Source organism: Amblyomma americanum, chromosome 9, assembly GCF_052857255.1.
Source record: "Amblyomma americanum isolate KBUSLIRL-KWMA chromosome 9, ASM5285725v1, whole genome shotgun sequence".
NCBI classification, from domain to species: Eukaryota; Metazoa; Arthropoda; class Arachnida; order Ixodida; family Ixodidae; genus Amblyomma; species Amblyomma americanum.
The window spans coordinates 149571194-149598644 of NC_135505.1; the positions used below are offsets into that span (position 1 = coordinate 149571194).

The 27451-nt window shown below is 48.5% G+C and overlaps 1 long non-coding RNA gene across 1 annotated transcript; it reads right to left on the reverse strand.

Annotated features, from left to right (window-relative positions):
• Positions 1-6693: 6693 nt before the first annotated feature.
• Positions 6694-22287, reverse strand: LOC144105741 (uncharacterized). The gene is made up of 4 exons (XR_013308871.1): positions 21846-22287; positions 20881-20955; positions 10321-10497; positions 6694-7119 (listed from the first exon to the last, which is right to left on the reverse strand). It is a non-coding gene; the product is annotated as an uncharacterized LOC144105741 (long non-coding RNA).
• Between the last annotated feature and the right edge of the window lie 5164 nt (positions 22288-27451).

Below are 27451 nucleotides of genomic sequence, written 5' to 3' on the forward strand. Positions count from 1 at the left end.
TTCGCATCAATTCTGGGCTTAATATGTGCGAAAGATGGCTCTCCACATTCTGTGAAATAAAACTAGACTACGCTATGCTGCTTGGCATAGAAAAAGCCGAAAACTTCAAAACTGCTCGTTAACGTTCAGCGCCTTCCATGAGAGTTCAATGGGGGAGCTCGCTTTTCGGCGAAGACGTGCGTCCGCACCGCCACCTGACGGCTGACACAGCCCGCTACCCTGAAGAGCGCAAAGGTGGGTGCACCAGGACTTCTTTTAGAAATTCGTTGCTAGCAAGGAACACAAAAGTACAATTCTGGTTCGAGGTGAGATTTCTTTAATGAATAATTTCTCGCTTCCTGCGGCCTTTTTCGCCTCGCCTCTAGGCTTAATATGTGCGAAAGATGGCTCTCCACATTCTGTGAAATAAAACTAGACTACGCTATGCTGCTTGGCATAGAAAAAGCCGAAAACTTCAAAACTGCTCGTTAACGTTGAGCGCCTTGCATGAGAGTTCAAAGGGGAGCTCGCTTTTCGGCGAAGACGTGCGTACGCACCGCCACCTGACGGCTGACAAAGCCCGCGACCCTGAAGAGCGCAAAGGTGGGTGCACCAGGACTTCTTTTAGAAATTCGTTGCTCGCAAGGAACACTAAAGTACAACTCTGGTTCGAGGTGCGATTTATTTAATGAATAATTTCTCGCTTCCTACGGCCATTTTCGCATCAATTCTGGGCTTAATATGTGCTAAAGATGGCTTTCCACATTCTGTCAAATAAAACTAGACTACGCTATGCTGCTTGGCATAGAAAAAGCCGAAAACTTCAAAACTGCTCGTTAACGTTCAGCGCCTTCCATGAGAGTTCAATGGGGGAGCTCGCTTTTCGGCGAAGACGTGCGTACGCACCGCCACCTGACGGCTGACAAAGCCCGCTACCCTGAAGAGCGCAAAGGTGGGTGCACCAGGACTTCGTTTAGAAATTCTTTGCTCGCAAGGAACACTAAAGTAAAACTCTGGTTCGAGGTGCGATTTATTTAATGAATAATTTCTCGCTTCCTACGGCCTTTTTCGCCTCGCTTCTAGGCTTAATATGTGCGAAAGATGGCTCTCCACATTCTGTGAAATAAAACTAGACTACGCTGTGCTGCTTGGCATAGAAAAAGCCGAAAACTTCAAAACTGCTCGTTAACGTTCAGCGCCTTCCATGAGAGTTCAATGGGGGAGCTCGCTTTTCGGCGAAGACGTGCGTCCGCACCGCCACCTGACGGCTGACACAGCCCGCTACCCTGAAGAGCGCAAAGGTGGGTGCACCAGGACTTGTTTTAGAAATTCGTTGCTAGCAAGGAACACAAAAGTACAATTCTGGTTCGAGGTGAGATTTCTTTAATGAATAATTTCTCGCTTCCTACGGCCTTTTTCGCCTCGCCTCTAGGCTTAATATGTGCGAAAGATGGCTCTCCACATTCTGTGAAATAAAACTAGACTACGCTATGCTGCTTGGCATAGAAAAAGCCGAAAACTTCAAAACTGCTCGTTAACGTTGAGCGCCTTGCATGAGAGTTCAAAGGGGAGCTCGCTTTTCGGCGAAGACGTGCGTACGCACCGCCACCTGACGGCTGACAAAGCCCGCGACCCTGAAGAGCGCAAAGGTGGGTGCACCAGGACTTCTTTTAGAAATTCTTTGCTCGCAAGGAACACTAAAGTAAAACTCTGGTTTGAGGTGCGATTTATTTAATGAATAATTTCTCGCTTCCTACGGCCTTTTTCGCCTCGCTTCTAGGCTTAATATGTGCGAAAGATGGCTCTCCACATTCTGTGAAATAAAACTAGACTACGCTATGCTGCTTGGCATAGAAAAAGCCGAAAACTTCAAAACTGCTCGTTAACGTTCAGCGCCTTCCATGAGAGTTCAATGGGGGAGCTCGCTTTTCGGCGAAGACGTGCCTCCGCACCGCCACCTGACGGCTGACACAGCCCGCTACCCTGAAGAGCGCAAAGGTGGGTGCACCAGGACTTCTTTTAGAAATTCGTTGCTAGCAAGGAACACAAAAGTACAATTCTGGTTCGAGGTGAGATTTCTTTAATGAATAATTTCTCGCTTCCTACGGCCTTTTTCGCCTCGCCTCTAGGCTTAATATGTGCGAAAGATGGCTCTCCACATTCTGTGAAATAAAACTAGACTACGCTATGCTGCTTGGCATAGAAAAAGCCGAAAACTTCAAAACTGCTCGTTAACGTTGAGCGCCTTGCATGAGAGTTCAAAGGGGAGCTCGCTTTTCGGCGAAGACGTGCGTACGCACCGCCACCTGACGGCTGACAAAGCCCGCGACCCTGAAGAGCGCAAAGGTGGGTGCACCAGGACTTCTTTTAGAAATTCGTTGCTCGCAAGGAACACTAAAGTACAACTCTGGTTCGAGGTGCGATTTATTTAATGAATAATTTCTCGCTTCCTACGGCCATTTTCGCATCAATTCTGGGCTTAATATGTGCTAAAGATGGCTTTCCACATTCTGTCAAATAAAACTAGACTACGCTATGCTGCTTGGCATAGAAAAAGCCGAAAACTTCAAAACTGCTCGTTAACGTTCAGCGCCTTCCATGAGAGTTCAATGGGGGAGCTCGCTTTTCGGCGAAGACGTGCGTACGCACCGCCACCTGACGGCTGACAAAGCCCGCTACCCTAAAGAGCGCAAACGTGGGTGCACCAGGACTTCTTTTAGAAATTCGTTTCTCGCAAGGAACACTAAAGTACAACTCTGGTTCGAGGTGCGATTTATTTAATGAATAATTTCTCGCTTCCTACGGCCATTTTCGCATCAATTCTGGGCTTAATATATGCGAAAGATGGCTTTCCACATTCTGTCAAATAAAACTAGACTGCGCTATCCTGCTTGGCATAGAAAAAGCCGAAAACTTCAAAACTGCTCGTTAACGTTCAGCGCCTTCCATGAGAGTTCAATGGGGGAGCTCGCTTTTCGGCGAAGACGTGCGTCCGCACCGCCACCTGACGGCTGACACAGCCCGCTACCCTGAAGAACGCAAAGGTGGGTGCACCAGGACTTCATTTAGAATTTCGTTGCTCGCAAGGAACACAAAAGTAAAATTCTGGTTCGAGGTGCGATTTCTTTAAGGAAGAATTTATCGCTTCCTACGGCCTTTTTCACCTCGCTTCTAGGCTTAATATGTGCGAAAGATGGCTCTGAATTTTCTGTCAAATAAAACTGCTCTACTGTATCCTCCTTGGCATAGAAGAAGCCGAAAACTTCAAAACTGCTCGTTAACGTTGAGCGCCTTCCATGAGAGTTCAATGGGGGAGCTCGTTTTTCGGCGAAGACATGCGTCCGCACCGCCACCTGACGGCTGACACAGCCCGCTACCCTGAAGAGCGCAAAGGTGGGTGCACCAGGACTTCTTTTAGAAATTCGTTGCTAGCAAGGAACACTAAAGTACAACTCTGATTCGAGGTGCGATTTATTGAATGAATAATTTCTCGCTTCCTACGGCCTTTTTCGCCTCGCTTCTAGGCTTAATATGTGCGAAAGATGGCTCTGAATATTCTGACAAATAAAACTGCTCTACTGTATCCTTCTTGGCGCAGAAAAAGCCGAAAACTTCAAAACTGCTCGTTAACGTTCAGCGCCTTCCATGAGAGTTCAATGGGGGAGCTCGCTTTTCGGCGAAGACGTGCGTACGCACCGCCACCTGACGGCTGACACAGCCCGCTACCCTGAAGAGCGCAAAGGTGGGTGCACCAGGACTTCTTTTAGAAATGCGTTGCTCGCAAGGAACACTAAAGTACAACTCTGATTCGAGGTGCGATTTATTTAATGAATAATTTCTCGCTTCCTACGCCCATTTTCGCATTAATTCTGGGCTTAATATGTGCGAAAGATGGCTCTCCACATTCTGTGAAATAAAACTAGACTACGCTATGCTGCTTGGCATAGAAAAAGCCGAAAACTTCAAAACTGCTCGTTAACGTTCAGCGCCTTCCATGAGAGTTCAATGGGGGAGCTCGCTTTTCGGCGAAGACGTGCGTGCGCACCGCCACCTGCCGTTTGACACAGCCGGACACACTGAAGATCGCAAAGGTGGGAGCACCGGGACTTTCTTTAGAATTGCACGTCTTGCAAGAAACATAAAAGTGCAATTCTGGTTCGAGGTTCGCCCGGGTTCGAACCCGACCGCGGCGGCTGCATTTTTATGGAGGAAAAACCCTAAGGCGCCCGTATGCTGTGTGATGTCAGTGCACGTTAAAGATCCCCAGGTGGTCGAAATTATTCCGGAGCCCTCCACTACGGCACCTATCTCTTCCTTTCTTCTTTCACTCCCTCCTTTATCCCTTCCCTTACGGCGCGGTTCAGGTGCCCAACGATATACGAGACAGATACTGCGCCATTTCCTTTCCCCACAAAAAAACCAGTTATTCGAGGTACGATTTCTTTAATGAATAATTTCTCGCTTCCTATGGCCTTTTTGGCCTCGCTTCTGGGCTTAATATGTGCGAAAGATGGCTCTGAACATTCTGTCAAATAAAACTACGCTACGCGTTATGCTCCTTGGCATAGAAAAAGCCGAAAACTTCAAAACGATGAGGGCCTTCCATGGGAGTTCAATGGTCGAACTCGTTTTGCAGCGAACACGTGCGACCGCACCGCCTTCTGACCGCTGACACAGCCCGCTACCGTTCAAGAGGAGTTTTGAAGTTTTCGGCTTTTTTTTTTCCAGGGAGTATAATGTAGCCTAGTTTTGTCAATGTTTAGAGCTATTTTTTGCACATATTAAACGCGGAACAAGGGCCAAAAAGGCCGTACGAAGCGAGAAAGTAATTATTAAAAATGGCATTTCGGTTCAGATTAGCACTTTGGTTGTAGGAGCCATAATATCGTAAGGGCCGAGGTTCGTAACTCACATTTGAGCGTTTAAGGCTGTCGGGACAGGTAAGCCATCAGGTGGCGTTGCAGACGCACGCTTGCAGCTTTAATCCAAGTTCACCCCGTGAACTCCAGCAAAGACAAACGCCGATCAGTTTATGTGTTTCGTTTTTTTGATGTTATAGGAACGAGCGAACCGGGAACCTATTCGCAGAATCCGCTTTACCGCTCATCCAACGTAAAGGGCACACGTCCGCACCAGCTGCCGCTCACGTAGTGGTGCTGGTAGAAAGTGATGCCGTCTGTAGCTCTCCCCATCTGGACCCTCTCACACTTGAGTCTATAGCCGAATGAACTGCGAGAGAGCAGGGATCCTTCCCGACGCCGCCTATACGATGGATGGCCTGAGCCATTCCGCGCTAGTAACTCACACAGTCTCGCGCAACCCCTTCCGTGACCAATCCGAGTAGTTTACTACAAGCATCCTTATAATAAACTCTGCGCATCTCCAACCAAAAACTAATTTGAAATCCACCGTTTCGAAGCCGGGTCGCGTCCTCCATCAGGGGTGACCGGGGCAGTAGCTATCGTCTTCAAGTATGCATGGAGGTGAGGAGGAGGTCAAACCAACGAAAGTTGCAATGCGAAAGACATGGGGGGGGGGGGGGGGGGGAGCTATGAGTCACGTTGTCGCACTGTGTGGGAGGCGGTCAATTCAGACTGTGCCACAGGAAGTCTAACAGGATGTTGCACGCCAGCCCGTGCGGCATGCTACTCAGCGCTAAAATTCCGGTAAATGGCGAAGTCTCACTCGTTCCCGGAGGAGATTCAGTACTCACAACAGTGTCGCCCTCTACTTCGAGTCCTCCTCCTACCCCCACCGCAAAGCGGGCGTGGCTGCAATGGGCGACACCCGAGAGGCCCTGTTTAGCCACACCGCCTCGCACTACCACCCTTGTTGCTCTGGCCGCGACTTCGGATATCTCACGCGCCTCATTGCAGTCCCACAACCTGGCAGCCAGTGAAGACGCACACAGCGCAGACAGTTTCCTGCCCCGAGCGCACGTTTGTGTTCGAATAGGAAGCTGAAAAGTGACGACAGACAGGTTATTGCAGACACCTGCGCATCCTGCACCTCCCACCTCTCCTTCGCTACTGGTTTCCATCGCTGCGGGCAACTCCTGTGAGAGGGTCCTATTGGACCTGGATCCTCCCCAGTACATGCAGAGGGGCACGACTGAACCGTTCCTCATGTAGGGCCAAGGCAGTGGCTGTTCGCGCTGGGATCCATGGCAATGGACACACCTAACCGCGGGACGGCACCTATATACTGCTGAATGAGATTTGTTCATTAACCCCCTGCCCGCACGCCTTAGCACTGAGTCAGACGACCGCGTCGTTCTGTGCAGTTTCATCTCCGAATGCACCTCATGCAACATGGGTGGTGCCCGTCGAGTAAGTGTCTCAACGAACTCACTGCCGCTCGCCGTTTTCGTGCGGAGTTCAACGGTGTCGCGCGGCACGTGATTTCTGCCCATATCACTATTAGCAACTCACCTGTAGGCATGCACTTCGCCAACTCGTCGCAGTCTTCTTCCTTCCCTACCTTTCGCCTCCGAAGACTTCGTAACTGTCTTGTGGGTACTTGTAGTTTGGCACCCGCAGAGGCAGTGCTCCCTGTGGGACCTCCACTATATGCCAAGTTGGTTCGGGAGGAGGTTACCACTGGGGTCAGTGGCGCGCTCTTTCACGCAAGCGAACATCGCGCAGCTGCATACCCGCCATCTTATTTCCAGCGTCACCGGCAGTGCCCAGCTCCACTCTGATTGCACTTCCGCGCTACAAGGAGGCTTTATTGCGGCACTGACAGAGTGTACTCGATGTGCGTGCTGGAACAAAAAAAATCGACATTCCCAGACCACCACATGCACCCGTAACCTAGGTCGCTACTGCGGCTACCACTTCCTCGTGAACGACGATGAAATATGTTGCCGTAGTCAGCGTTGGAATAGCGAAAAGGGCGCCTCCTGCACCGAGATGGTAAACACCGGAGGTGATAGGACATTTCGTTTCATGATAATTAGGCGCACAGTCTTTCCTAGTGATTCCAGCAACATCGACCACTTCCTATAGGCACTGTGCGGACACTCTTCGGGCAAGACGGGAGAGACCGAGAGTACTGTCCTCAGCGCAGCTTCCGCACGCATTTCTTCAGGCTCCTCGCTCCGCTGCATTCTCTTCCAAGGGAACTCGCAGCACTGAATACCTGTTCGATAGTGGGAAGAGATGCAAAGAACAGAATGGGCAAGAAATGTTTAGCAGTACGGGCACGTTAATGAGGTCGACTAAGTGCTCATTCATAATAATCCTTAAGTTTAGCTAGATCTCCGTGTCGACGAGCGGCTGGAACGACTTCTGGTGCAATAGTGGGCGCGGCGAAAGCACCGAGCGCACGTCGCTGGCTATGCGTCTCTTTGTACAGGCTTTGTTCCTGCCAACTGCCAGCCTCTTTGTTGCGCCTTCAGCAAAGCCATTCACTACAGTGACAAGTCATACCGACGATGTCGCCGCATTCCTCTTTCCGGCAACGGATGATGCAGCGCTTTCAAATCACGGGTTCCCGACGTCACCAGCCTCAATTCCTAGAAAGCCAACACGGCACGATGTACTTGCCAGTGGGCGCGGCGAAAGCACCGGGCACACGTCGTTGACTATGCGTTTCATTCTTCTTGTACAGGTCAGTTACGACAGTACAATACGCAGTGATAATAGTTTTCTTGTTATACTTCCGTGCTCACCTCTGTGCATGAGTATTGCCAATGAGTGTTTAAATTCTGTAAGCTCCTCGTTTGTGGAGATATTTTCATGCTATGTTCACGTGTTCATACTTTCATACTACGTTCTGTGTATCACGCACCTAATGCTGACGATCATCAGTTTATGCTGAAATTATACGACCACCTTTTTAAAATTTAGAGGGAAAAACTTAATTACCGGTGAATTCCATCTCCCTCAAGTAGAATGGAATAATGGAGTTATGGGCACAGCCCTTCCTATGGTATACTCTTTGATATGATGCGAACTTTGTCTTAAACAGGCCATTACTGTCCCTACTAGAGGAGACAATATTCTAGACCTCTTATTCCTCAGTGAAATTTTCAATTAAGGAACCGCTTAAATTGATACGGGCATTTCAGACCACAAATTAATTTCTTTTTCACCAACAATGAATGCCAATGTCAGAAAACAGCGAAAAAGAATTGACGTTAGGGACTATGCTAAAGCAGATGAATCGATTATCGATTACTTAGGCCTACACCTGAACATTGTCCATGATGATGTCGAGCTTTCATGGCAGAAGTTCAGGGAAACAGCTAATTATTCTATTGATAAATTTATTCCATTCAGGGGTGTCATCAAACGTCCATTAAACCCGTGGATAAACAATGATATTATCCAAACTAAGCGAAAACTGTAACGAATGAAAAAGAAACGCAATGTAGAGAGTACATCTCCCAAAATTTGAAAACTGAATTACTGACTAAAATGAAAGCAGCCCGAGACAAGTTCTTCAGTGATAGCCTTGCTGATTTTATTTCCTATGCTCCACAGAAGTTTTGGCGCTTTCTAGGTCATTCCACACAGGCAATAAATAGAATAAAGGTGGATGATGAAATTATTGAAGATGCACCCAGTATTGCTGGGCACTACAATGATTGTTTTCACAGTGTGTTCGCTGACCTGGAAGAGTTTGAACATTCTAAATACTGAGGGGCCTTTTGTTCAGGATATGATTTCCAGACAAGGTGTTTCGGATATGGTTTTAAAAATCGATGTTAGAAAATCTGCAGGGCCAGATAAGTTAACGAATGCTTTTTTACGCGAAGGTATTCGGAACAGATGTGTCTGTTCCTAATTTTTTTAATTGTCACTACAATTAGGAAAAATACCAATCGACTGGCGTACTGCTAGTGTTCTCCCAATTCATAAAATGGGTGATCATCTTACAGTATCCAATTAGCGCCCCATTTCTATTACGAGCACTTGCTGTAAATTATTAGAGCATATCAGTGAAGGCTTTATTCGTCAGCTTCTGACAGACCATAACGTCCTCTCTCCATTACAGCATGGGTTTAGGACGGGACTGTCGACTGCAACTCAGCTCGTGTCAGTCGTTCATGAAATCGCTGAGGTGCTTAACTCGTCCGGACAAGTCGATATGCTCTTTTTTATTCTTGTAAGGCATTCGATAAGGTTCGCCAAGGAAAATTAATTCTTAAGTTGGAACGCATTGGTCTTCCTACTATTATTACATCACGGATTCGTTATAGACAATAATCCGTAGAAATAAACAAATGTTCTTCCAATATCCATCAGGTAACTTCAGGTGTACAGCAAGGCAGCGTATTAGGACCACTTTTATTTTTGATCTATATCAACAGAAAGTACGGCTTATTGTACAGATTCAGCCTGCAATTATATTTTTTTGTTGCTAATATAACTTAAAATTAATATGAATGAAACGCTTGGGGTCTTTATTTCTGAAAAAGGGCGTACTTTTCTCTTTCAACGGAAGGTAGAAGGTAATGAGGCTTTGTTGTACAACACTGATGGGCGAAATTGAAGCAAGCATTAAATACCAGTATTCATCATCATCATCACCATCAATTTGACTACGACCACTACAGGGCAGAAGCCTTTCCTATGTCTCTTCAGTTAACCCTGTCCTTTTGCCAGCTGCGCCCACCGTATGCCCGCAAACTTTTTGATCTCATCTGCCCACATAACCTTCTGCTGCCCCCTGCTACGCTTGCCTTGTCTTGGAACCCAATCCGTTACCCTTAAGGACCAGCGGCTATTTTGCTTTCGCATTACGTGCCCTGCCCAAGCCCATTTCTTCCTCTTGATTTCAACTAGGATGCCATTAACGTGTGTTTGTTCCTTCGCCCACTCCGCGCGCTTCCGGTCTCGTAACGTTACACCTATCACTTTTCTTTCCATAGCTGGCTGCGTTGTCCTTAGCTTGAGCTGAAACCTTTCCGTTAGCCTCCACTTTTCTGCCAAGTAGGTGAGTACTGGTAAGATACAGCTGTTGTACACTTTTTCTCTTGAGGGATATTGGTAAACTGCCATTAATGATCTGGGAGAACCTGCCATATGCGCTCCTCCCCATTCTTTAGATAAATTGTTGGGCTAGTTGGTTCATAATGCCCAATGGTGGAATCAGCGAAACAGACGCACGACCAAAACAAGGAGGCACACACACAACACCCGAACACACAACACCTCCTTGTCCTTGTCGCTGGTTCCACCATTGCACTCCCCATTCTTATTCTTCTATCTATTCCCCTCTCATGATCCGGATCAGCGGTCACTACCTGCCCTAAGTAGACGTATTCCGTCATCACTTCTAGCACCTCGCCACCGCTTGAGTATTTTGATTTAGAGTGGGATGGGGAACTCCTACCTTGATTGCATCGTGTAGGCTTTCGGAGTGTACTTCAGGCCAGTCGTCGATCATTTCGATTTTCTTTGCACATCTGCAGCACGTACTCGCCACCTGCAGGGGTCCTCGGCCTCTCCAGCTGTCGCCGCACCGCAGCAGCACAGGTGTAAGGACGGGCCACGAGGCGTTAAGCACCAACTGGAAAGCAGTGTAAACGTCAATGCTCGTTACCGGTAAGAAACAAGAGATGAAGGCAACGTCAGCTCTCCTTTACGATTAGGATTCCAACACAGAAGGAATGTGAACGCATAATTAGTGCCGCTGAGGCCATAACAAACACTAAACGGGAATGAGGTTGCGAATATCTTGAAAGGGAGCGTGCAGCGCTTGATATTCTATCGATGATAAGAGGCGCTATAGAGTCGGCCCAGCACTGAAGCCGAGCTGAAGGTGCGGGGACAACGCCGGTCACTGAGCATTTCCTTTGGGTTAAATGTCTTCTTTTCTTCGCGCCTTTTTTATGTCTACATTTACCTGGAGCACTACAATGACTTTCATGACACCACACCCAACTTAGGCACATGTCATGTCTTGGAATAAAAAATGGGAAGGCACCGCTGTCAGCTTCAAAGCAGCGAGTTCTTCTGAAGACTGTAGGAGGAAGACCATTTATTTTGTCGCAAATACAGTACATTGCTCAATATACAGAAGGTAATCCCAGGACACGAAGGCTGTACCGGGACCTCCTATCAGCAACTATAGGCATTGAGATGCGAACAATAAAACAAAAATAGCCATTCACGGTAAAAGGTTCGAAAAATGAGTGAAATTATTTGTCAACCCATGAGTATAAGTATTTAATTAGCGTTCGTTCAATATTTGCAACGAAATGTTAATCACTCCGACAATAATTAAATTCGGACTTCGGATCGGAAGACTAATTTCATAGACAAGCGCATTTTTCTTCCACACTGGTTTTGCCTGCAGCTCAGAAATGAGAAGTGTTTGCATGCTGCGGGGAAATGCGCAAAACATGTCACAAATCTCTGCCACAAGTGTCAGTGGTGTGCTTCGTATGCGGGCACAACTTGTGTCTGCGGCAGACGAGAGTCATTTCGTGCGGCCACCTCATTCTAACTATATACATTTAATCGATCAGGGGTTATCTTATCCTGTTCAGCCTTTGCGTCTGCGGAGAGTTCACAGGGCGATGCTGCTCGTGTGTAACCCGCGACTACACCACAACCGGAGAAGAAACGACCCTGCACCAGGTGCGCACGGTATTGAGAAAGCCGCTTCGTGCTCGCAGTAATTAAGGCGAGCGCCTTTATAGGCTCATGACTCGCCAGCGGGAATGTTCGCAGAAAAGTGTCACACGCCAAGAAGCATGGCCTTCAAGCCAGATAGCGGCGTCGCGAGGACCCACGCACCTGTCGTGTTCCTAACCGCTACCGTCCTTGCCATATGACAGATAAAAGTTTGTTCCTCCTCCTACAGCGGTCAATCAAACGTGGTTGATGTGTCCACAAAGATTTCGAGATCTGAGAGCTGCTGCGTCCTCTCCACAAAAACCTTTCCTTTCCTCAAAACACATGCTTTCACATTCCTCCGCGTAAGCAGACAAGTGTCCTCGCAGATAAATTGTAATTAGTGATTAGTTAATTGTTAATCGGTTAATTTGTAAATTGGTAATTAGTAATAATTGTGGTTGGTGTAGCTTGTCGTAACTGGGAACTCAGTATACGATAATGCACTGCGCATGCACAAAGCGCCAGCAGACATTGCACCTGCGCTTCATCCTACTGCGCATGCGTGTCGCGTCATTGAGTGGCGCCACCATCGTTCGGGAAGAGCGCTCCCCAGGCAGTCTTGCCAGACGCCTCCTGAGCGCTGATCAGCAAGGATGTCGCCTAAACGCTCTCCTGTGTCTCCAGCAACCAAGAGTGATTGCGCTAATGAACGTCAGCGAAAGTGTTGTGCAGTCCTTTAATCATCCTCTTAACCACACATCAGTGACACAAGCATCAACACCGCGCTAAAGGCTTTCGCCTCACCGCACTTTAGGTCAACAAAGTGCCCCCCTGAATTTTTTTTTTTTACTGTCGAAGTTCACATCTCGCGATTGCATCGCCGTGGCCCAACGGTGTAGCAGAAAACTAGCGTAGCACTGCGCGTGCTCCATTTCCGTTTGCTTTGTATCTCTCTTGCATAAGCAGTCGCAGTCGACACGAAAAAGCCGTGCCACACGATAGCCGTGTGGCTAACGTGCCAAGCTCGCACTCGCGAAAACCTGGGTTCGAAACCCCGCGCCTGCAACGCTTGTGCCGGAGATCATTGCGATGAGGGGACTACTTTCGACCCCTATCACTCCGGGCAATTTGACGCCCTACTGCCAGGTGCAGTGGTCAAGGGAGCTAGGTGGTCTGTCTTCGCATTGCGCACACATCTCATCTCGCTGTTCTTCGGGTATCCAAAGAGCGGATGCCCGCTCCTCTTATGTTCATACTATAGAAAAAGAACACTGGTCCTTCTGTTTAATTCGCACGGTACAAGAGAGATAAGCGACAATCCGCGCGCAGCCCACACTTGCGCTATATTTAAATAATTTACTCGCTCATCCGGGTATGAAGCCGTCTTATTAAAGAAAGCAACCGTATTTGTGCACGCGTCCTTTAGCTGGCCGTTTAAATTTAGGATTCAGCAGGGCAGAGAGCTGGGCCAGTTGGTACATGGGTCTAAAGAAAAACCCTGCGGAAGGACGCAGACAGAGCCGTGAAGCAAAAATGTAAATAATATGCAGTAGCACATAGAATAAATAAACTCAAAATCCAGCGTCCCCCACGTTCAAGTAGAGTTAAGGAGCCCCTGCATATCTTGCACTGCTGCCGTCAGAACCATGTCATGATGTCCGGGTTTGGTGTGCGTGCAAATGTACGCAAATGGAATGACACCAGTACAAAAGTAAACGAAGGCGGTAATGTAGCAATGCTAGCACGCCAGAAGTAACCGCAAGTCGCTTATGTAACACCAACTGCCCTGCAAATTGCCTTTGCTCAAATAAGCTCGGCGAGGCCTACTACGAAACTTTTGGCATGCTGAACTCCTCATTACTGAAGACAAAATATCGCGGATTAAAACAGTTAGGCCGTGAAGACATCTCACGCTGCCAGACGGCACATAGCCAAGATAACCAATTTCATACTGAGAGATGGAAGACGCTTTAACATCAAAATCCGTATCTCAGCGACAAGCACACTGCACGATATCCCACAGCGCGCCTGAAAGTGACCGAATGCTGGTGTTCGCACTATACTACTTAGCCAAAAAGGCATATTTGTGTATTCTCTCTACCTGTTGTGAACGCACTTTGCAAAACTTATGCATATGCGCATATATTTTTCTAAATGTCTCGTATTTTCGTGTTCGTTTTGTTTTTGTCAATATATGTTCATTGCCTCATTTCGCAGTTATTTCGGTCCCCGATTGATGAAACATCAGTAAAGAATTATGATTAACAGTCTCGCTATTAAGCACTTAATAGTCGTTGCTTTCAGTAATTGTCCTCGGAATAAAATATTTAAAGCAGTTATTTCGCGCGTTCATAGGTGTTATTGTTAGTGCATGCCTTTGTCTCGTGTTATAACCTGAGGAGTAAGCAAAATAATTAGAAAGTATTAACTTTATAATGACATTTTATAAGCTGGAAGAAAAACTTTAATCGACAAACACGATTGCGCTCAACGACTGGGGGTAACCCACTACGCCTCACGAGCTCACTTATACATAGATGCACGGCCATATGAGCTACAAACAAATCTAACTACTTTATGCTGTATTCGCTCTAATTTCCGAATGTTTGTTAACGTAAAAGGGCCCCATATGATTACAGCATATTCTAGTAACGGACGGATGAGGGAATTAAACGCCCATAGACGAAAATTATTTATGGGCGCTTAACGTCCCAAAGCGACTCAGGCTATGAGGGACGCCGTAGTGAAGGGCTCCGGAGATTTCGACCACCTGGTGCTCTTTAACGTGCACTGACATCGCGCAGTACACGGGCCTCTGGAATTTCGCCTCCATCGATACTTGACGGCCGCGGCCGGGATCGAACCCGCGTCTTTCGGGCCAACAGCCAAGCGCCATAACCACTCAGACACCACACCACGGCGGCCCCCCATAGACGAAAACTAGGTGGGGATGACTTCAGTGAGCGCCTCAAGAAAAAAAGTTTCCGCATTGAATTTGCTACGACAGCGTATACGTGTTTTGACTGAACACGAAAGGTTTTTAGTAATCCATAGGCCCAAATATTTTTACTCTGTCACCTCTTATAATTATATGTTGTTAGTACCGTACACAATATGAAAAGGGCATTTTCTTGTGCGTAATTTTAATAAACACTTTTTTTAATTAATGAACATCTGCCATTTGTTGCACCACGCAACCACCTTCGCTAGGTCAATATTTAGATGCACCTGAAGACACCACTTGATACAAAATACAGTCATCCGCGTACAGCTTCACGCGGACTGAAAGATCTGACACAATGTCATTAAAAAACAATAGAAATAAGAGTGGTCCCAAAACGAATCTCTTGAGGACGCCAGACATAACCCGGACACTGCTAGCAGAAATATTATTTAGTGACGAATTGACACCTGTTCGAGAGGTAAGCTGTAATCCATGTAAGTATCTGGTCGTTTTTAATATAATAACTTAATTTATGAATTGGTTTATGTGACACCTTATCAAATTCTTTGCGGAAATCCATGAATATTGCACCTGTTTGCTTTCCCTGATTAATCGACTGAGCAAAGTCATGCACAGTTTAAACCAACTGTACTTATAGAAAACCCACACCTGAAACCATGCTGAAAATTGGTAAGTACTTTGTGCTCTTCAAAGAAACCTAATATATGTTTATGAATTATATGTTCTAAAATTTTATACGATGTCGCCGTTGGGTTGGGTTCCTTCTGTTGTAACAGCGGACAGAGTTTAGCTTCACTTGACAAACACATTAAGAGCGACCACTACGACTTATGGGGCATAAATCGCCGCACCTCTATCGGGCGCCCTTGAAGATTTCCAGATGCCCTGTATCGTTGCTCTGTACCTTTCTACCGAATTCTATCGCTACCTCGCGCCGCTCGCTGCAAAGAGATGCGCTCACCGTATCACCTGCCGAGCTTCTCAGGGAGTGAAGGCTGTAGTGTCTCTTGTACGGGGCCGTTTTCTGCAAGGGATGAGTGTGTTGGTGCAGTCGTCGTCGCACGGTGCGTACTGTTAGGTGTGGGGCTCCAACCCCGTAGCAGGGCACTGGTATTGGGGGATTGCGCTTCGATCCCACCGCTGCCACCACTTAGGTGTGGGGCTCCAACCCCATAGCAGGCCACCGGTGTTGGGGGATTACGCGTCGATCCCACCGCTGCCACCAGTTGTCAGATGCGGGGCCTTGGTTCGCCTGGGCCGTCTCTCGCCAAGGTCAATGTCCACGGGTTCCGGATCGGGAAATTGCCGTTATGGGGTGACGAAGAGACGAGATGGGCTTCGAGGTGGAGAAGAGACTGAAAGGGTTTATTTACATTTTTACATAGTTCGAAAGAGAATCGGGAGGTGGCGATCACACGCCAGATCGCTGCTTAAATAGGGTCCCCTGTCCCCAGGTCCCTAGTTGGGGAATTTAGTTCATTGAAAATGCGTCCAATCACTCTGACGTCGATCACGTGTCCAGCCTTCAGGATCCGCCTTCCCGGACGTCCCAGACAACACTCTTGCCACTTCTGGCAAGTTATGGTCCGCACTGTCCAGGCAGCAGTGATGAATAGCTCGAAGGGGGCCCCATGGCAGCATCGAAGGTCAGTCACCTGCACTTCACAGCGGTAGCATGGGAACGAAAGGCTGCCACTGCACTTTGCAGAAGGTTCCACGTATAAGAAAAAGCACTTAGGGTGAGACGAGGTTGTTTTCGAAGCACGAGGATTCCGGCGTCGTTGGCTTAGTCAAACACGGCCGCATTTGCCACGGTGCATTTGCAGCCCCGCGCAGCTCGCCGCTTGCTCCGCCGTCCCCTCTGGGAGGACGTCGTTATGTCCCGGGTGGGTCCGGCGTTGAGAACAAACGACAGGTTCCCGAAAGCCGTTTTCAGGCAGCGGATAGTCGTTTCACCCCGAAAACAGCAGGGGGGGAGGGGGGGGGGGGGGGAGGTCCCTTGTAGACGCCATCACCTGCATTCGTGGCGCCGCAACCACGTCGACGGCCCTTTGAAGCTTCTGTCGATTGATGCTTCTCAGTGGCTTGAATATTCTTGGCATGCTGGCGACTCCAAACGTAACAGTACGCGTGGTTTGAGGCGAGCCTGACCGCGATATTTCAGGTGCTAATTTTAAGTTCCAGCTTTAAAGGCATTCTTATCTCGCACGACAGGAGAGGTACAATGCTGCTAACAGATTTGCGCTGTCCCTCTACGAGAGCCCAAGGAGGAGTAAAGACCCTTTCTAGAACTCCTCACCAAACTGCATGCACGGAGAGCGACCATCATTCATGAAAAAAAATGGCTGGTTGTATAGCATTGCTAAGCACGAAATATTGCGCAAAATCACGGTGGGCCACCCGAATTTTTGGGGTGGGCCAACTCCATTTTCAGGCTAGATGACCCTTCGTGTTAGAAAATGGACACAAGTCCAATGGTGGCGCCGGGTAAGAAAGGACCAGACTTTTTTAGCGCATGTACTACACTAATATCGGTGGCTCTATCCGTAATGTTTGTTTAAAAGTTGACGTTATCAGATGACGCTTTATCTGATATCTTCCAAGCAAGCAGTGGAAGTCGTCTTTGCAAACGCCGGCTTATTTTGACGGAACCAGAGAACCTGAAATTTCCCGAACATGGACTTGCTTGCCAATAAATAATTGGCGTTGTGTGTATTTTTTTTTTGCATACCGCATAGCGACCAAATTTACTTCGTGTTTTTGAGGACGGAGACAGCAAGGTTCACCGCTGTGCAGGATAGGTGACAGTTACGGTGGATCAGTTTCCTCACAGCCACCCGTGTCACCAAAAATCCGTAGCACCGCGTGTTTCATGCAAGAGATCGAAAGAAACTTCTTAAATCAGGAACAAGCAATGCAGCCTGCATGCATGCAAAAGATGCAAGCCTGTACTTTAAAAAAACTCTGGTCGGACAGCCTGGATCAAATTCGATCCGTTGTTTGTTACTTATGACAAGGGACTCGACTCGTCAGTTTTTATTTTGAACAGTTTTTCTTCACGGCGCATGTGAGTGAGGCCCTTTCGTGTTGCAGACTTTCGAAATGCCCTCGCCCATACCGAAATGCTCCCCGCGTGAGGCCTGTGATGACCGAATAAAACTTCGTCTCGACTTACTTTCGATGGCCTGCCATTCACTTATTATCGGGGACGGTGCCCAGCGCTTTACATGTTCCGTACGAAGGCATGGACGCACTAGGACGCTTACAGCGGCGTCGACCACTCACGTCGACGCTGTTAACGCTCACGCTTCGTTCCTTCAAAACACGGTGGAGCAAGAGCACAGTCACATGCTCCTTTCAGTCTTCAAATTTCCCGGGCTTTCTTTGAATGCAGGGAAAACGGACTAAGCAGGAGGTTCCGTCTTTGCCAGATATAACCGAGCAAAGGGGTTCGTTTCTTAGCCGTGTTTATGGTACTCATTAAGCTTCAAATGCGTGTAAAGTAAAGAGGACCCTTGTCCTCACCTTTCGAGCCTTTCTGGCCTTTTCAGGTGCTTTGTGGACTCAACTATACGGCTAGTAAACAAGCTCCATTGCCTGGTTAATTTTGGCTGCAAAAATCTGCATTTGGCGTCTCTGAACAACCTCCAGAACTTAGGAAAATGCGCTTGGGTCCAAAATAAATATTATAAAATACTGAATATTTATTATAACCTAAATAATTGTTTAGGCGAAATATAAAAAGATACTCCGATCTGAGGCACACGATGACAAACAATATATTGTTAGTTCCACGCGTCTGTGGCACATCGCTTTTTTTTTCTATCTTTAGCTCAAGTTAGGTGACATAACCTGTAGGCCTACTCACAACCCTCCAAGCACCTTGCTTCTTGGCTGTAGAGATAGCGGAGAGTGAAATCAAGGGGGGGGGGGGGGGGGGGGGGGCTTCATTCTTTAACTCTTTCCTGCTCTGTTGTGCAACTGCCTTGCACAGCCCTGTGTTCAATAAGGTGGTGCCTTTTTCCTTTCTTTGAAAAGGTATATACGAAGCGCATGTGACCATATATACAGCCGTGCTGATTAGTATTATGTACAGCGCGTGCATTCGGTGCCGACCATATATTCGATGTCGACGCCGAATGCACGCGCTGTACAAAATAATAACGAACGTGGCTGTATACAGTCCGGCGCCATTTGAAAGTGATCGCTTCAGGCCAAGTCTACTAGAAAATAAAGTACTCTAATGCAGTTTAATATCGTATGAAGGGGCTGGGCAAGACACTCGAGCTTAGCTAGCCGCGCCGACCGCCAGGTGATCACTATCCTGCGCCGCCATTTTTATGGGAGAGTAAGCGAACATGACAGCAGTAAAAATTCGTTGGTGCATTTCCTAAATTCCGGCCTAACGAGAGTGAACCATCATGTTGCGTTACACTCTGCAGCCATTATCAATAAATACGTAACCCAAAAGTTTTCCTCCTAATGCGTGCAGTGGGCCCGTGCAGAACTGAGGGGAACACGAATTCGAGTAGAGGAAGAGGAGAGTTCCTCTGCTCGCGAGAGATTTGGAGCGCGTGAGCGAACCGTACTACATAGCACGGTAGCAATCCCGGCGGGATGTATATTTTTGACAGAGCCTGAACACCTTGGCGAAGAGTCCCCACATCAGCGAAATCGTCCGCGAAAAGCTATTTCTGCCAGCGGCCATGCGCAAAGAGTGGTGAAAGGAGAGTGCGAGGGCCGAGCGTTTCAGCGACGAACAAGACTGCCGAGAGTGCAGATAAGCGAACTGCCCTGTAATCTAATGATTCCCAACAGAGTTGGCAGCCTATCGCGTCTAAGATAACATACATGAACGCAGTTCTGGTGGCCGAGCTCAAGAGAGATATTAAGAAAATAAAAACGGGAAAAAAGTTTCTGACGCGCCGACTCAAGGCCAGCTTGTGCGACATAGGATACGGTCATGTATGCCAATGACGTACCCTAGGAAATTTCAAGCCAAGGGATAATTTTGACAACACTGAGAAGGCTCTCCATAGAGAAAGGAATTCATGAAGAGCGGACACTTCCATGGGGCCCAGCGGCCCAAATGACTGTAGCGCATCAAGAGGCTGGGTGGGAGGCTTCCAGTTTGAATGCTGGCCTTCAAACCGGAAGCTAGCATTAAAAAAAAGGCAGTTTGAATGCCAGCATGCGCTGCGGCCTGCCGCGCCCTCATGACGCATTATTTCTGTTAAGTATGGCATTGTATTGTTACAGGAATTTTATTGCAAGATATGTATATACAGTACATAGCGTGCTATATGCTTACGGTACAAAAAGATTAAAAATTACATTCCGGGCGCTCTTGACCGGCCATCAACGCAGCTGCGCCACGGCGTTCGTCCAACAGTGAATACAGAAAAGACACCAGGTGCTTTGTGATATTAACATAAGTGGCTTTCGCCACCACCGTGCACCATCAACAGAAGAATAAATTACGAGCCAGTACCAATCTGAGAAACCTTACACGAAAACTATGCGAACAGGCGAAAAGCGTGAAAACGTCGAAACAAGGAAAACATGTTTTTACGAACCTCGCATGAGCAAACATTTATGCTCCACATGCAATACTACAAGATATCTCCCAATGATTTACAAGCATTCACCCGTTATTCTCTACCACCCAAAATCTGCAAGTCCCATTCCACGTTTTGTTCGATATATTTCTGGCACCGTGACGGCTACAACGAGGGCTCCCAACGAGTCGCTCACAGTGTTGGATTGGGGCGTCGAGAACATATGCGGGGGTGCAATTTGCATCTCTTCAGAAGAATATAGAAGACAATTTTCGGCGCATCTGCTCCTTGTTGTCATACGAGTTTACTTTTTTTCCCTGCTCGTTTAGAAAAGCGCACTCCCGTGCTGTCACTACGCTGGTGCAATGCGCGTTTTCACTGGAACAGACGACGAAGTCCTCAATGCACAAGTGTCTAGTTTTTGAGGTTTTCATGCGTTACTTTTTGTCCCGGCAGCCTTGAAAATAATAACGCCAGAACGCTTGTTTTCGACACGTTTGTCCATTTTTTTCTTTTTCAAGTTGACCGCATATTTTACCCGACCGCACAAATATCGCTCGAAAGAAGTTGTGAATTGTTGGGGGCCGTAAAAACCTCGCGTCCCGGTGAAGCTTAACATGAAACGATGCGAAACTATAACCGCTACGCAAAGCGCACAAGGCATGGGCGCGCCTTTCGCTAACTGCGCACCGACCGGGGCGAGCAGGTATAGGCGTGCCTTCCACAACCAAAGTATTGCGCCGGTCGGCGTGCTCAGCAGAACTGCTCGAAATGCAGCGTAGTTTGGCAGAAAGTAAACGTTTCTCACCTTGCCTCTGTCGGAAACCGCAGGAGTGCCACGAACTGCGTAACTCAAGGCAGCGGCCGGCGTGGTCAGCGTAAACTGCAAAGTAGTTGAGCAAAAAAGAACATTTCTCCCCTTGCCGTCGTCAGAAACCGCACGAGTTCCGCGTTGAAGACCAAGACAGACGAAAAAGAATACAGTCAGCGCGCTAACAAAGACGCCGCACGCTCAGAGGCGCCGCCGCGCATACGACCGTCTCATGGGTTCGCTGTGCCTCGTCTGCTCCGCCGCCGGTCGCCCGAGCGCGCGCATGCGCGCTAACGCTGGTGGTGAGCGGCGACACTACAAAAAGAGTTGATACAAACTAATCCTTTACACAGTTCCTGGGGCCAGATTTCGCCGAGTGTCCGCTCTTTATAAATTCTGCTCTCTGTGGGCTATGTGCTTTCTCATACCAATTACTGGCTGATAAATGCTCTCCGTGCTCAGCGGGGCGAACTTATAATGATGCATCATGCTTAGGCAGACAATCAACAGTAACATCAGTGCGCTGAAGTCAAGCCAAACTAGGGGCCCCTCGTCAGCATACGCATATGCTTCAGACTTATAATGAGCCCTGGCCCTCGACACCCTAGATTCCTGGTGGCATACAGTCTGTTCAAGCCCGTCTGGGGTCCCACAAAGGGAAGATATCGCAGGAGATAGCGGCCTTCCGAGAACGCGTCGCGCAGTGTCACAGTGTATTTTACTCCTAGATCAGCGATCGGCGCGCGATCACCCATCAGCTTCTTTTTACTGAACTGCGCGTTACCATCATTGCTTGCACCTGGATTTCCGAGATTGGCGCCAGGAACCTACAGGGGCAAATACAGGCCTTTACGGGATGTTCGCATGAGCATTCGACGCGCATTTCGCACGCTAATAAAAGCTGGAGGGTTGCAACACTCACTTATTCAGAAATGCGAGGAGAACTGACCAACTGCACTTACAGTTCTTCCTGCTGGGGCTGAAGCTTTCGGAAGACTTTGTCCTTGCAAGCCGATCAAGTTGCCCCATTGAAGAGATGACGCGGACAACACCGCACTTCGAAGACAAGCCGGCAGTGGTACTTCGTCTGTCTCGAGTTCTTTCTTCGGCGGCAGAAGATTCACCGTCGGTGACGATGGACAGCTCACACGAACACGGCGCCGGTAAAAGCTGCAGCCTTGGAATTCCTGTCAAGCCATAACTTGGCAGTAGTGAGTGAAAGGGTGCCTCAGCTGCCGTCACATTACGACGAGAGAGGCAGGAAGGGCTGATTAGTCCAATCAATCAAGGTCAGTTTCGAACAACGTCACGATTAACATGCGAAACGAAGTCCCAACACCGCTGTAATGGCGAAGCCGCGCTGCTGCCTTCACGGTGCAGCCCGGCAGGCGTAGGCCAAGTCTCGCTAATTCTCGACCGCCGGCTCGGAAGAAGTGGCCGGGCGACGATATCTTCAATCTTTTAGTTCGCAGGTGATCCAACTGGTGCAATAGCGACTTTTTTTCTTTTAGGCGGCACACCGCAGTGCTTTATCTCGGTTTTGTTTCAGGCTGTCGTTCTGTCCAGCTCGAAGCTGGCGCACGCGACTGCCAAGTCACCTGATCGTCGCGATAGGAGGATATCTCAGAAATGACGCGGTCATACGACCGGGCATTCTGCAACGTTGGTATACTATCACGAGGGCAGAAAAAGTGACAAGCAGGATGCGAATATCTCTTTCGGGCCACGAGTCATCGTATTTTGCTCGATTCTAATGCGCCCTCGATTCTTAAGCGCACCCATTTGAAAGTTAAAAAAAAAGTGCAAATAATTCGATTTAACGAGCACCGTATTCTCATGCTTCGATAACGAAATGTGCCCGTGAGGCCAACGGATTGCCACTGCCCTCCGTAGACAAGATCCCCTTATTGTCATAGAGCGTTCGCTTCTCTGAACTCCTTCCTTGGCGCCCTCTTCGGCGTCCGCAGTGCAGAAGTTGGCAGCGCATCAAGATCGAGAACACCACGGCGCCTTTACCTTCCCACGAGAACTCTGGCGACGGTGGCGCGCTCGGAGAACTTGGCAGAACGCCAAGGCGCTTGGGAACCGTGGGCGGCGGTTGCGCGCTGGCAGCCCGGCTGAGCCAGCGTGCTCTTAGATAGCCTCCGCACGCAAGGTCGGCTTTTTTGTTTCCCCGCGTCGTAGTTAACTCGGCACGTCATCGCAAGCGACATTTCCACATTGTCTCAAGTCTAGGTCGGCGGCTTGCATATGTTCGCGGAGCCTCACTCCATCCAAGACTGTAGTAGGCAATATCGGTGAATTTTTTTTTTAATTGCGGAAATTTGCCCTTCGTCATAAGATTATATGTAGATGTGCGGGCCGGTGTCGGCTATGAATGCTCGGTATTGGGGACCATGGGTCGAGATTCGGCTGTCAGGCGGTCGGCTGGGGTGGTAACCCCGAATGCTGAGGTGTCGCTTGCGTGGCTCCCGAAGTCCAGGGCCAATCAGCAGAAAGTGAGGTAACGTAGCCTCTGTAGCAGAAGCAGGGCAGTTCAGAAGGGGGTTGTGTGATGTCCAGGAGGCCCTGACCGCCGGCGTGAGCGCTGCATCCACACGTATTGTCCTCAACGCCGCCTCCTCGCGGCGAGTTAAACCGCTGGGAAGGTTGTGTCCACGCAAAGAGTACCAATGCGCCATCTAGCCACCGCAGCCGCGATGCCCTCAGTAAGTGAATTTCAGCGGCGCGTTCTCCCTCTAGTTATGCATGAGGAACTGTATGGTCTGCGGTGCACGGCATTTGTTCGAGACTGGCGCAGCGGGAGCCAAGAAGGGTCGCCCATGCAGGGGTCCTCGGCTGCAACGCACGGCGGCAACGCACGGCTATACCGCGCGCGGTGTTCGCCGGAGCCAGGCTTGGAGGGAGAGGAAAGAATGGAAGCTTGGACGACCAGAATGCGCTCGCATATACGGTGGCCAATGCGCGCCTCCTTGGCATCGGTGCCGTTCCATAAACCGGTTCCGCGTAATTGTTTCCTTGCCGTAATTAAAACAGAGAGAAGGGCTTCATCATTCCGTCGGCCGCTATTCATTAAACACCGAGTTTCGCAGCGTAGCGCCGCTAACGCAGAGCGCAATCTCGCGCGGCGGCCATTGAGAGGATAGCCGGCGATAAGTTCTTGGCCAGGCGTGGTCCAAAGCCGGCCGCCCATTCAGCACCGGCCACGCACGCGCCTAATGGTGGCTTTCGGCAGAGAGCATCCCTCCTCAAACGAAAATAATTTCGGAGCGAACAAGACGAGGAGTGCTTGCTTCCCTTGCCTCCTCGCCTAGTTCGCGCCGAAAGCCTTTCCATTTGAGCGACTGCCTGCACCAACTAACAGGACGGAGCGCCCCTTTGCGTTTCGCCCTGACATACGACGCCATTACTTCTGCGTCGACGTCCCCGAAGGAAGGCCAAATCCAGCCCTAGCAACGTACTTTTCGTGCAGTTCAAATTTTCTGCGGTCAGTTTGATGTACGCGGCTATGACGAAGCCTTTTTTTTTTTTTTTTGCTACGATAAAGACGCACTAGTAGCTTAGCTCGCCCGTCCAGTCAGTTTCCGAGTTTTCCTCTCACACAGTTACCACTCCAATGTTGTGCAACGGAGGTCATTTCATGGAAACGCACCCGGACGCTTTTACGTTCCTTTTCCGTAGAGACGTGCCTCACGCATCGCCATAACCAGGGAAGTCGCGGTGGGAGCCGATGCGCAGTTACAGAACATGCAGGCATTGCAGCAAAAACTCGCTCCTCCTGCCTTCTCTTGAATCCAACACAGTTGTCCCACTAATTCATGGAAAAGTGATAAAAGCGAGCCCGAACCTGCGTATGCGCCTTTGCCAACGTGAATAGATGAACGCGGTTTCTATTTATCAGAAAAGGCAGACAAAGTACATCCGATTTTTTGAGCGCATCGCCATCTGAATGCGTAATAAATAGCACGTACTATCGCTAGCAAAAGTTTGCGTGGCGTGGGTGTGGCGGAAAAAAATTTATTCCTGCACAGTCACGCAAGCCAATTGCTTAAGATACATGAAGGTGCTGGGACCCTGCATGCTACCTCCTCCGGTAACAATATCAGGCGACTGGGCTGCGAGATGGAGCTATAATAAACGTTTTTGCAGCGGAGCTGACTTACCCAAGGCATTGGGGTTTAGGGATAGTGAAGGGAAAGTGGATTTTAAGAGGTTAGAAGTAACCAAGCGAAGGTTATCTGATTGGTGGCTAAAAGCAAGACAGGAGTAAAATTTCACAAGACATGGCTAGGTGGCTTGAGCCACCGCCCGATGTAAAGGGTTCAGCCGTATCCATCCATCCATCCATCCATCCATCCATTGCATGAAATCACGTCCCGCAAACTTTTGCTGCCGATAGTTCATGAGTGTAACTACGCAGATGAAAAACTATGGAGGGCAGAAAAAAAAAAACGCGACCTGGTTCGATTCTTGAACTCTTGAACACTGCCACATTGGGAAGTCACGTATCCGTATATGTGGGCATGGGAGTCTATGTACACGCGAATGTATACTTTGCCTCATTCTGTCCAAAATAAATGAACGAATGAAATGTAAGGAAACTAAACTAACCAAGCCGCCTACCATATGCTCGCTCGAAGCTAAAATGAAGATTCAAAGCAGTAACGCCAACGGGTGCCGCTCTAGCAGGGGGATAATTACAGTTGACAGTCATTACCAACTGTATCTACAACAATCTGTTATTACTGGCTAAACAACGCAATGGCACAAGGGCAAAGAAAAGAAAAATGTAGTAACACAGCGTTTCGTTAATTATGTCTTAATTTCTGTGCTCTTGTGAAGCTGCGCTGTGCAGCCAGCCTGGGACACTAACTCGCCCATCAGCTTAGTTATTCTGTAGATGGAGGCAGCGCCGATCATCATCATCATCAGCCTGACTACACCACTGCAGGGCAAGGCCTCTCCCATGTCTCCCCAATTAACCCTGTCCTTTGCCAGCTGCGCCTTAAAACTTCCTAATCTCATCCGCGATAGGAGGCCGGAATTCTTAGCCTTGCTATAGACACGCTCTTTGGCATTGCAGATGCACTGCTAGCGATTACACAGGTATACGGGTTGCCGCGAGAAATCATTGCTGCTATAGGCAAGGTGATAGGATCCGTTACCAATATCAGCATTATCGCAGGCGTTTCCAAACTCTAGCTGCTGTTATCAGCTGAAAATCGCCAAGTAGGACATGCACAATATGGCTTTCGGAGCCTTTCGCTTCGCGTGCCCCGCCCGCGTGCGTTTCGCGATTTTTCACCTTGTAAAGACGGTTGCGACAAGAAACCACAATAATACAATACACACCACTTTTGATACAACAAGACTCATATAAGTAACTAACCTGTAACAGCAGAATAGGTGAGACCACCCATTGTGGCCACGCCATCGTGTCTATACTTCATCTCAGAAGTCATCTGCAGCACTGCGAAAGGTTGAACGCTGTCGTCCAATCAGGGTCAAGGAAGACAAAAAATAGTCCCTCTAATAGGTGAGCATTGTGTTACAATTTTTAGAATAATTATTGCATTAATTGAAAAGGTAGTTCAGGATGCATGTGTTTGGAAAGCACAACGAGCGCTTTATTTACTGATTAAAATAGCAGAGAATGTCCGCACGAACACAGCACTGCGGAGGCCTGCTGCTGCGAAGTGATGAGCCGCCATTCGTAAACATGGCGTTCGCCGAGTCTGCCGAGTTTCCTGCGCGCAAAGGCTAGCCACTGATGCTCTTTCCTTCTCAGAGGTGGAGCCACCACTCGAGGGGCGCGGAGGAGCACGTTTTGCAGCGCTCCGTTCTGATGAAACATTGCTCTTTCCTAGGCTTAGCGGGTGGCCCGCGGGGGCTCACCGCACGACCAAGCAAGAATTTAGAAACTAAAAAGAAAATAAATTCAAAACCGCAGCCTACAGTGTTCAGGTGGCTACTAATCTGACACTGGAGTCACTGCTGAAGTCGCTAAAACCGCTGCGTTGCCGGTTTGTTTCTCTAAACATGGCCAGTCTGGAGAGCGGGCATACAACATATATCTTGTGAAAATATATAAAGCGCACTCAGGACAACGGACAATGAAGTGCGCTTTATATATTTTTACAAGATGCAATACCAACTAGCTCAAATGTCGATCCTGCTTCATGCAATATATAGTTGGCAGATTATGCAATCAGCTCCGTCCAGATTTTACCACGGAAAAGATGTAACAGCCGAGGGGCACGTCACACTGCCTTCAGCGATACCCACCAGATCACAGCGTCAGTTCCACCACCAATGCGCCCACATGTACGCCGAGAATATAATTTCTGGCGTCCAAATTTTTACAGTGACAAATGATTTTTCAATGCCCCTCTCGGCTATATTAATGGAGCGGTGAGGGTAACACGGAACTCTACGTATCAAGTTTCTTCAAATAACTTAGAAGGAAAGAGGCGTGGTGATAGCTGTCCGGATTGACCTGTAAGAACGCGGTTTGACCCGTAAGACCACGACTTTTCTACAAACACTTCCTAGAAATGTTTTCTATATG